Here is a 12366-nt window from a genome sequence, read left to right as displayed (position 1 = left end):
AAATTTAAATTGGCAAGGAAAGTCTCTAAAACCAGTAAGTGGCGTGGCCTGGCTGGGACATCTTGGTACCTTCTGATCTAGTATATAATATTACTTACTGTACGTATGTTGGCTGTAGTTAGGCAAAATTCCAGCTGCGTTGCAGTTGCAAACGTCTACTGATGTAGACGTTTGCGCTTCATTATGTGTGCATTACGAAGCTTGGCATTGCAACAAAAAATGGGTACCATGAAAATTGGTTGTCAGTCCCTTTAACTATTTGTGTCTTGTGCGTGCATTGATAACCGACCCTTTAAAAAGTCCTAGCTTCCCATATATGTTCAATGGTAAATAAAAAGAACTTGGTTGATTGAATTAAGGGGTTCAGGGTCCCGAAGCAACTCTGAGACCAAAATGAGTTTATTTGTACAAAAAAGGAAATGCCACGTTATTTGAGTATAATCTATTTAGTAATGAACTAATTAGTATTTTGTTTTTTGAACTATCCACAACTTAGGGATCACTGCAGAATTTGTTTTTAATTATGGGGTTTTACGTGCAAAAGCCACTTTCTGATTATGAGGCACGCCGTAGTGGAGGACTCCGCAAATTTCGACCGCCTGGGGTTCTTTAACGTGCGCCTAAATCTAAGTACACGGGTGTTATCGCATTTCGCCCCCATCGAAATGCGGCCGCCATGGCCGGGATTCGATCCCGCGACCTCGTGCTCAGCAGCCCAACAGCATAGCCACTGAGCAACCACGGCGGGTATCACTGCAGAATAGCGAAATCGCTAACGTAGGTTATGCGTTACGTTCCTCATCCTAAAATCCGAATACCGAGGTATGAAACTCAGCGGTACCTATTATAATAGATTCAGCATTTTAAGGTTAGCCCCAATTGTTATCCCTTCTACAATGCGCTTATAAACCCTACTTTAGCACAACATCCCCAATGGAGAAAAGAGTGCGCATGACAGCACCGCCACTCTTGCGTGCCTCAGGTGTGTAGGAAGAAATGGCCCCACATGAAAAAAGAAAAAGACTCCTCCAGCAGCGTTTGACTAAAGCGTTCTGACAGGGGCTGGAAGTGAAAACGCTCTTGCACGTATACCGGATTCCTCCACTATGGCCTGCCTCATACTCAATTCGTGATTCTGGCACGTAGAACACAAGAATTTAATGGTTTTTTTTATGTTTGGGACAGCTGTTTCCCCGGAAAATCTACGGGCGTGGTGGTCGGCCGCGCTGCTCAGCTCAGAACTCCAAGACCACTCTGGGCCGTCCAGCGAGCCATGGAGCCCGCAGGGGAGCAGCAGCTCCCAGTGGCCACCTACACGGCCCCAGGGCCGGGCCTCCCAATCGCCGGATTCCAAATAAGGTTATCTCGCTCGAAGTTATGGATAGCCGAATTAGCGATTAAAGGAAACCAAACTACTGCGCCAGCACAGGATAAAATTTTATAAGCCCCCAGGCGACTCTGTAATCGACAGAAGTACTGCTTAATAAGACAGCTAACGGTTTTCGTCAGAAGAGCGAGTGGCTTGGTGATTCGCGAAAACATAAAACCGGATTGTTTGTTCAGTAGCAGGCAGATAATTTTTTTTGTGTGTCTGTATGTGGCTTTCCTGGCTCCTTTCGTCGGGATGTTTTTTTTTTTACTTAGCTGATTTGCTCTGGACATCGTGGATGCTAGGGGTAATGAGACATTTGAGCCGCGAGGTGTCCTCAGGCCGCGACAGTGTCTTGGCTCTGAATTGCGCCTCACTAAGACACTCATATCAGTGCTTCGGAATACAAGCCTCAATGACACTTTTTAAAATTATTTTCTGGTATGTCCTCATCATTCTTGTTTGTACGGATGTATTTTTTTTCAAGGGACCCATTTTACCAGAGTCATGGATCACCAATGAGCCCGTCAGTACCTATTAAGTTCTAAATTAAGATTGTGGTGTTGCGGTTTGGGCACATGTTGTAATAATGTGTTCGTGCTTAGCGTTCTTATTTGCTTTTTACTCTCACTGTCTTTCATTCAAGCGACCTGAAGTCGCCTGTGAAGTATGCTGCTGCATGTGCTAACCTATACAGATAAGATCACATTCCCTCGCCATGTTTTGATTCGAGGGGAGTAATTGTGTTACATTCAGCGCCGTTCAGGAAGAGGTTCATTCGAGTTTGGTTAGTGAATACGAGGTAAGCCTTCGTTCCTGGCGTATACAGCGTACATTCCAGTTTTACACTATCTGATTAGTGCGTTCAGTGTAATTATTATTTTTGCATGTGTTCAGATTTGCCTTGTGAAACGCCGGCATATTTTTCTCGTTTTTATGACTTCGAGCGGTCATCTGTGGGTGGTACTGCAAGGTAAGTTTCATGCGAACGTTTCGATTATTGTGTTGTGCTTGCCACTATGCAATTTCTACGAACAACTAGCTTGCATATTCTTTTTACTGCATTTCTGAATCTTGTCTCTCTTGTCTTGTCTTGTGTCCTCAACAGTGGCGCGTACCCACTATGGGGGATTGGCCAAGAAGCAGGCGGTTTTCCGTATGGGTAGAAGTAAAGCGAAACTAGATTTGAATACTGGAGCGTGGGACGATAGTACTGTAATTTAGAAGTGTAATTGAAATATTGTTAAGAATTGTGATGAAATAAGTTAACATAAAGAAATGAAATACTAGAAATTATGGATAATTTTAGAAATTCAGCAAGGTACTCTTTTTGCCTCTCTAATAAAATTATAAACTGCAAGAAAAACATCCCTATGGCTGGATCCCAGTGAATTCGCCCCAAAAGAAAAAAATGCTTGGCGAGGTTAGCGATAGGCCAAGTTTGGTAAATGAGTATTCTAATAGTTTTCTTTGTGTTAGAAAGCGGCGGCACCTGCGAAAATAATGTTCGATAGTTTCAGGTGCACTGCAAAAAGAACATAGAGGGGACATAGCGAGACCAGACCTGTGTAAGTAAAAATTTAGAGGAGGTATACGATATCTCAATTTTGTAAAAGAAACTTCCATTTGCCTTGAAGGACACCAATTACTGTTCCATGGAAAGCCAAGATGGTGGGATTCAGAAGACGGTGTTAGCATGGATATTGCAGATTTTTGAGATGTAGCGAAATTTGTCTGCCTAGTCGCGGTGACATAAGCTGATGTCGGCAAAACAGATATGATAGGGCCGTTGAGGGATACTCGTGCGAGTGAATCAGCCATTTCATTCAAGTGCAACCCACGATGTCCCGGTACCCAAAGGAAACATACTTTCCTTAAGTACGGAGATACCATCGAACGAAATGTTCTTTGAATTATTGAATTTAAAGATGTAAGTGCTATACGTACATATAGCGAGTCGGTCAGAATAACAGCTAATGGGTCGATTTGGAGCAGTTTTCGTAATGCTAACATAATCACTAATAATTCTGCCTGAAATATGGGCGTGAAGTTGGGAAGGCGACGGGAGTAAGACCATTGAAGATATTCAGAGAAGATCCCCACTCCTGCCTTTTCATTGCCCACAGGAGCGTCGGTAGCTAATTACATTGGCAGTGGTTAGCTGGTGTAGGTGGCCGTATAAGATATTAATTAAATCTCGCCTTTGTAATAGTTTAGCATGATTTGGATGTATCTCGTCGAACTCAATTTTGTGGTCTGTTAAGGCATCATTTGAATGCTAAACTTGGCATTTGGACACATCCAATTTTTGTAACTGTGCTTGTACGAATATTATCTAAGGACTGTGGAATCTTGAATACTTACACAATACACAATATACACAATATTTGGAAAAACTCAGACGGTTCAGTGATAAATGCATATCGCGTCCGTCTTTTTAAAAAGTCATTATTTTTTTTAAAATGTCTGAACAGTAAGTATGCAGAATCTGCAATCTAGGGTGCGTATATGAGCTCCCTGATATTAAACAGGGTATCCTCCTGCATAAAATTTGTTATAGGGCCGTGAAGAACCCTTTCTATTAATTTGACGACATTGGAAGTAAAATGAATTGGTCTTACGCTGTCTAAGTCAAGTCCAGCTGACTTTTTTTTAATAGTGGAATAATTTTATACACTCTCCACTCTCTTAGAACCCATGAATTCTTGCGAGAGAAATTTATTATGTTTAGGAGGCCCTGAGGCGCATAATCAAATAAAACTTTCAGCATTCCTGTTGTAATTGCGTCCGGACCGGGGGCTGACGCCGGTAACGAACTAATAAAGCCATCAAGCTCTGTCGCGGTTACTGTTTCAAAGTAGTCTCCCAAGGGAGGTTTCTTCAGGCCTGTCGGAAATTTATGTCTACAACTTACTTTGTTGTCTTCTGCTTTCATCGTGCTGCACAGGCTGCATCTGCTAGCTGTTGGTGTACTCTTCTAACGCACTCTACCAGCAGTTTATGGTACTTGTGTCAATCAGCCGTTCTCATACTAGAGCTGCTCATTCTCTTCGTTCTTCTCAAATACTTTTTTTCGTGTTGTTTTCAAATAAAAGTATTCGGCAACAAAAAAAAAATTTTGAGTTAAAATGCCAGAGCATTGCGACCCTACTGTCTGTGTCATGCGCTTTGTGTGACGTGCGCTGTGTGTGGTGTGCTTTAATTTTGATATTTGAAGAGCAGGCCATTTAGCCTGTTCCAGTGGCAGTTGCCAGCCTGCGCCTCGCTTTCTGTGTCGTGCCATGTGTACATAAGTTTTCAAAAGAAATACTAATAATAATAATATTAATAGAACAGGAACCATTATTGTGAAAAAAAATATTCCGAAATTTGTCAACAAAACAGGAGAGGAAGGGGCAAGTACACTACGACAACAAAGAAACAAACGTCCCAGTTGCTGGACATGCAAAGAGACAGGACATGAGAGTTGAGAAAGACGGAAAGTTTCAATGTCGCAGGCACTCGACGTTCGTTTGAGTGAATGGAACTAGAGAACCGAGTGCTGGACGTCTCTATTGTGCGCTCTATGCCTCCTGCCTGAACGCCCTAACCGGCCTTGCGTGCTTCTCAGGCAGAGAAAGCACAATTCTTTGTGTGTCTCTATTCTTGTGTGCTCTCGGCTTTGGATTTGAACAAGTGCAAGCCCTGCCGTTTCTGAAGAGGAATGAACTCTGTAATGTATGAATAAACAAACAAACAAACAAATAAGGGGACAAATAGAAACCAACAAAAAAGCAGTGGAACTCAGTCGGTGCATCAAAGAGAAGCTGCGAGTTTCGTAAGGTCTCTGGCTCTTTTCTCCGGGTACCCGTGCGTTGGCATAAAAAGCTTGAATGACGTCAACCACTACGTTCTAAAGAATAATCCGAAGCTCCGCCAGGCAGAAGACTTTTTTATTGTCCTTTTGCGTAAATATATAAAACATTTCCAAGTTTGTTTGCGTTCAAGCAAAAACCAACAAAAAAGTGCCTTTGTTTATTTTAGGAGCGTTCGATACCCTCACCGCTCCTTTTCGGATACGGCCCTTCTAAAAAAAGAGAAGAACCAGAAAAAGAAAAAAAAAGAATTAAAATTAAGAAAAAGTCGTATTTACTTCTTTTTCTTTTTTTCAGAATAAAAAGCTCGTTGTCGAGAGATTGCAAGCTCAGGTGCATATCCCTTTTGCGATTGTGCGGTGTTTTAAACCAATGTCGTTTTCAAAGGACTGTTCACGGAAACATACCCCAACGCTAGAGCGCCAGTTCTCAATAGACATGAGTAACAGCGACAAACAGATTAAATTCGGTTTTGATGGCCGGGTCTCACGAAGCAAGCTGCAAATATGAAACAGGCGGAACATTTGCAAACGTCTAACGCTACACCTTTCTGTCAATTGTTCAGTGGCACTGCTCAATAGCTGTTCAACGTTTAACATTTATAAATTGGTGATAAAGGTGCTGTTGATAAAATACTTATCGTTGTCCAGTAAAATGCATCCATTAGAGCGTCTAAAGCGGACAAGCTTGACATATTAAATTACAAGTTCCGTGAAGTTGTTGCAATGTTCACAATTGTGTCGCTAAATGCATAGTCACGGATTAATTTGACTGTATTTGAGAGTGGTGTACAATACATGAATGTCGCCTGCTCTTGATGTACTATTTGGTGCAACTGATAGAATTGGGCTGTCGTTTTTTTTTTTTTTTTCGCCGAGTCAGAGAGTTGTAAATGCTATGCTAAAGTGTTTCAAAATATAACAAGTTGCCACAATATTTCTAAATATAAATACTCCATAAATAAGAAGATCTTAGCCTATATGTTTAAAGTCAGCGAAGTAAATCGAAATCGCTCTAGTGATTACCGAGAAAGACAACTGCTCCGCTCCCCCGCATTTAGATAAGCGCCCCCAAGCCTAAAGCTTCCTCTCTAGATACAGGTTCTCTCACGAAAACACATCGCTCATACAATCTCGAAGCGTCCATGGCGTCACTCACTACCGACAAGTCACGCCGCACGCAACAGAGATGAGATGCTAGCGGCGTCGTTCGTGGCAACTCAACAAGTTCACCTTCGTCTGCAGACTAACTCAGCGATACGATCGCTATAGGGAAATCTGCTTCAGTTTGCGGGGATTTTTCAATCCAATAAACGAGCCCCTTTTTAAAAAAACATATTACCCCCCACGCCGATGTGTATCAACAAGAAACAGTGGTCTCGGGTTTATCATACATTTCTTGCCGTTAAAGTAAAAGTGAGATTCGCTGCATTTCGCTTTGATTACCGTATTTTTTGGAGCGTCAAAGAGTGCCATAGTGCGCACTGGAGCGCAGTTTTGTTTATATTTTTACTTTCGGTTTTCCGTGCTCCCGCATTCCGCTTTGAACCGCTAAGAAAGCTGGCGCGGTCCAGTACAACTCACTTAGACGAAATAAGAAATGGTAGCAAGATTTGCGCAGCCCGAAGATGAGAGCTGTAAAATTACAGGGTCTCTTAAGATCCCTCTTAAGAGGTGAACGGTGAAAGTATATTCGGCCTCCTTTTATCATTCGCCTCTTTTTCTTTGCCTCTTTTTCTCTTCTTTCTTTTAGTCCTGACTGCTCACTACTAAGCATTTTTAGTCATCTGTAATCAATTGTGGCCTTTGCAAGCCGTCGTTAGACACGTTAGTCATATCATAGTCATTGGTAGTCATTTCAGTCATTATTAGTCATTGCTTGTCATTACTAAGCATTTTTAATCGTTTCTAAAAAATTATGGTCTTTACAAGTTGTCGTTAGACATACTGGTCATTTCGGAGTCATTAGTAGTCACAACAAGTCATTAGTAGTCATTATTATTCATTACTAGTCATTACTACCCTCTACCAACCTATATTATAAAGTCATCACTCACTAACTGTCACTGCCAATCATTTTTCATTCTTTAATCTGTCTTTAATCTATCGTCATATGGCGTCATAACGCTTCGGCGGGCACTCCGGCGGTCAGGTCTGCTGACACAAACTTCACCATGAGCCTATAAAGGCGTTCGCCTTAAAATTAAAGGTGCGGGGGAGGAAGTGGTGTCCTTGCACTCATTGCGGTTACCATCTATTGCATTTTGTTCTTTTCTCTTTGAACTCTACATTCATAAACAGTGAAACGTAATAATAAATAATAATATTTAGGACCTTTCCATAAATAAGTCTACGCGTACGCTCGCAACATAGAGGACAAGTGTAAGCAAACAAACAGATGCTACGGCAAGCGATAAAGGTATTAGGCACGTAGTAACGCCTTGATAAGTTCGTGTAATATAAATGTGGCAAAAACGCTCAAGAAAACGAGAGATAAGAGTACAAATCAAGAAAGAAATATCGGCGAACGAAAAGAAAGAAGTGAAATCAAATGCTGCAAGACAAGACGGGAACGCCATGTAGTCGGCTCCTGATTAATCACAGACAATGTAGCTCACTTGCATTTTCCTATAACTCATTGTCCATCGCTTTGCATAAATATACGTTGCTCTCATTTCAAAGGCTCGTAACATTGCACCGTCTCGGGTTTTCCTTTTATCTTCTCTGTGTCTGTGTACAACTACGACCAACCCGAGACCTTAGCTTTGTGCAAGATGAAACAATTCTGCCCCTCTTCTTTCCTCTCTTTATGATATTAACGCTATTCATCTCTAGGCGCGGGAATCGATCACCTAAATGTTTTACGGCAGCCCTTTCCGAACTTTGTTTTCATCAAAGCGCACATCTTAATGTCCTTTCATCTGTCTTTTTTTACGATTGCCTTGTAAGCAATGGGCATCTTTCTTGTATCGTCTGCCGGACACCATTATATCTGCGATGCGGGTAATTTAACCAAACAAATAGGCAAAAGAGAAAAGAATGCAGGCAAATTAATGGTTTTGTTTGATGTCAGTTCGAACGGACTATATAAAGGCAAGGAAAACGCTTGCTGTTGCACCAGCTTGCGTGCTTATTGGCACGATAATAAGAGTAAAAATGTTTGCGATATTTCACTAAACTCTCCAATATTACAATGGCTTCACTGAGGACTGGCATCGCTGAGCCAAATTGGCATACCTCGTGTCTTGACAAGGAATATTTTCGATGGTTAACCATTACAGTAAGACATCAAAAACACTCCGAGTGTTAACAAGCGAGTAGTTGTAACCTGATAGAAGAATCTCAGACGCCACTGCCTTAAAGAAAAGCCACACTTATGAAAATCTGTACTTTCAATGGCGAAAGAAGTCAACTAATAAACTGAGCTGTTAAGAGCTTGAGCATTGCAACTATGCAATAATAATTTTAATTTGCAGGACTAACTCCAAAGTTAACGTAATATGAATTTGCCAAATTATATGCGCTCAATATTTATTCGCCTTATTAATACAAAGAGCTGACGGTAACAGAACGTAAAACATAGAACGAGCTTATTACCAACACTATTGTGAGTGTGCTAAGAACTTTATGGCACCTCCACAGTGAAAGTGCCGTAGCCCCAACACACGTGAAGCTTACAGCGTACGCTGCACTGGTCTTTTATAAATCCGCACGCATAAAAAAAACTAAAGAATTAAAGACCTCAACTAAAGAAAAACGAATCGCAGCGTAGTTCACCAGCAGACTAACTGATTGTGTGTAGGAGATTCCCTGCACTCAAGACGCGAGAAAGAGTCAGGTATTTGTGCCTAAATAAAAGAATGAAGTAAAAATAGCAAACCGCATTACCTCTGCCCCGTTTCTTGCAGAAGCACTCATCAGGACAATAAAAAATATCCAGGGCGTACGTGCCTATTATTCTTTACATTATTATTTATTATTATTGATATTATTATTATTGTACATGTGTAAAAGTCACAAAGAGAGAAAAAGAAGTGGGCTAGCAAACGTCTTCTAAAAGGGACCCGATGTCAACTAGCTTGAAGAACCGAGATAGAAAAACCCCGAAAAAGGATCAAGAGAGGCAAGAGCGAGATGAGTAGAGAGCACAGCACGTCACATTGCACACAGAGTACGATGATCGCAGATAGAGTCTTGTCCCGTGGTTGACAAGATTTCTAGCAAAGCCTTGTCATTCATTTCATTTATTTTCATTTATTGATACTGTCAGCCCAACCTTGGGCTATTACAGGAGTGGCAGGTCGCACTACAAGTAAAAATATAATTACACGATGAAGAAAATAAAGTACATTTTGGGGAATGCTCTGATAGTAGCACCATGGCAAATACAGCATGTAATACAATACCTAGGTGTACAGTATAACCATTGGGCCGAGTTATGGTATGCGTACACATGTGCTTTTGACATTTACAAGAAAATGGCGTAAGGATGACGTCCTTACTATTGAGCCTGATAATAGATTCCATTGTTTTATTGCTCTCTCTCTCTCGGAAAGAAGCTGTATTTAAAACAATCATTGCGAGTAATTGGAGGAGGGATATACATACTGTGGCGATGACGAAAATAGTTATTAGGAGAGAAGTGAAAATAGTCATCTTTATCAATTTTAACATGGCCATGAATAATAAGAAAAAGAAACTCCAAACGGTCATACTCAGTTGTAGACACTAGAGAAGGAAGTCAAGCAAGTTCGCATAACTAGGTAGGAGAGTGGGAACGACGATATTTGTTAAAAATAAGCCGTGCAGCAAGCCGCTGAATTTTATCCAGCTTACACTGATTAGATGAAGTGTATGGGTCCCACACAATTGTTCCATAGTCCATAACCAGTCGAATCAAAGTTTTATATGCCAGGCATTTTACTTCAGGGGTAGCATTATACAGATTTCTTCTAAGTGACCACAAGGCTTTTTGGGCCTTGGTAGATACGTAATCCACGTGTTCATTCCAACGCAAATCCGAGGTAAGCTTTAAACCCAAGTATGTAAATGTTGACACTCTTTTTAACGCGACACCTTCAAAGGAATAATCGTAATCAATAATACTTCGTTTTCTAGTGATAGACATGTAAACCGTTTTGTCAGAGTTCAAAACCATCTGCCAGCTGTCACACCAGCTTTTTACTTTTTGCAAATTTGAATTTAAATCCGTCTGATCGGCCGGTGATTCGATTCGGTTATATAATACGCAATCATCGGCGAAGAGTCTGATGGGAACTGTAATGTCGTGCGGCATGTCATTGATAAATAATAAAAATAACAGGGGGCCTAATACACTTCCTCGGGGTACTCCAGACTCTACAGGCGAAAAGGAAGACCGGTATCCCTCACATGCGACAAACTGGTCTCTATGGCTTAGGTAGGACGAAAACCATTCAGATAAGCGAGGGTTTTTAAATGTAGTTTTAATTTTTAATAGCAACTTTGGGTGCGACACCTTATCGAAAGCCTTGGCCAGATCTAAGAATATTATGCCTGTTTGACCTCGGTTATTTATTGTATATGTGAGATCGTGAACATTCTCGATTAGTTGAGTCACTGTAGAGAGTCCCTGATGGAAACCGTGTTGGCATTTGTTTAGGATATGGTAGTTGTCAAGGCAGACCAATAGTTGCTTAGATATGATATGTTCAAGTAGTTTCGAAAAAAGTGCTAGTAAGGGAGCTCGGCCTATAATTTTTAACGTCTGATTTGCTGCCACTTTTATGAATTGGGATAACTTTAGCACGCTTCCATGCCCTGGGAAAGGAACATTGGTTAATAGATGCCTGAAAAATTACAGTTAGAAATTTAGAAACCATGCACTTTGCGTACCTTTGTAAACATTCATTAGGAATTCCGCCAGGCCCCGTACTTTTTTAGTGTTCATGTGGAGTAAGAGGTTAAATACACCCTGTTTACCAATTTTTATATTTTGAAAAGGCGGCCTTTCAGATTCATCTGTAAAATCGGGAAGGAAGCCGTTATCGTGTGTGAAGACTGACGAGAAAAAAATACTTGAAATCCTGTGCCTTCTTTAGAGCACTATTTCCAGTTTCATGCGAACGGGAAGCAGCTGGGGGTTAATAGAGACTTTTAGCGTGCCCGGTATTCGGGCAAGTGCGGGCGGTTTGCCGGTATAGCGGGGGCGTAAACGTGAGCGGCCAGATTGGTGGCGCCAGCTGGTGGTGCAAAGCTCAACCGCACAAACACAGAGCTAATTACTATGTTCTGCTTAGCTACTGGTGTAAATATTCGACAGTGGCGTAATCGTGTTCACAATTACGCCGCTGCCAAAAATTTGCACAACTAGCGAAGCAGGATATAGTGGGTTACTGCAGTTTTAGCTCTGCGTTTGTCTGGTTGAACTCTACGCTACCAGGCGGCTGCAGCGATCTAGCAACGCCCCCGCAAATCCGGTAATCCGCCCAAACCGCTCCCGTTTACCGGAATAGCGGACAGGCTAAATGTCTCTATTATATCGCCAAAACTTTCCGGGGGCGTTTTTCAGAATAGAATTTTCATTATAGAATTTGTTTTTAGATTCTTTGATTAGCCCTTTTAATTCGCGACTCATACTAGAAATGTAGCTTTTGTCTCATATAGCGTCATATGAGCCTCATATAGAGTCGAAGCACTACTTCCCTGCTACAAGAAATCATTAGGCGCTCTTTGTGGAAGGTTCACTGTTGGAACTTGCTCAGCATCATAAAGCGACAATTTTGGAAAGTAACACGTTCTAACAACAACCGGTTCCTCATTTTGCTGTAGCCTGCATGATCCAGGTACGAATGACTCGGTGCCCTTGTTGTTGACGGCGGTGTGCGACATTAACGCAGCCTGTGAGTAACATGAGTAACAAAAAAGCCATATATAATCAATCATTCTTTCCGAGCTGTATATACGAATGGAATAAACTACCGAAGTGCCTCGCTGAAAGTCTGAATATTGAGATGGAAATGTGGACAGTGGAAATCTTGTGTTGATGAATGGTATTTTTCGGCACGATTTGGGTAAGAAAGGTACCACACAGCGTTGCATTTATCTACTAGGTCATCTAAAAATAGCACTAAATGTGTAATTTCCAAGCTCTTCTTTTATTTTT

This window comes from Dermacentor variabilis, chromosome 2 (genome assembly GCF_050947875.1).
Source record: "Dermacentor variabilis isolate Ectoservices chromosome 2, ASM5094787v1, whole genome shotgun sequence".
In the NCBI taxonomy this organism is placed as follows: domain Eukaryota; kingdom Metazoa; phylum Arthropoda; class Arachnida; order Ixodida; family Ixodidae; genus Dermacentor; species Dermacentor variabilis.
The sequence above is the reverse complement of the archived record's forward strand: the minus strand, read 5'-3'. Positions refer to the sequence as shown.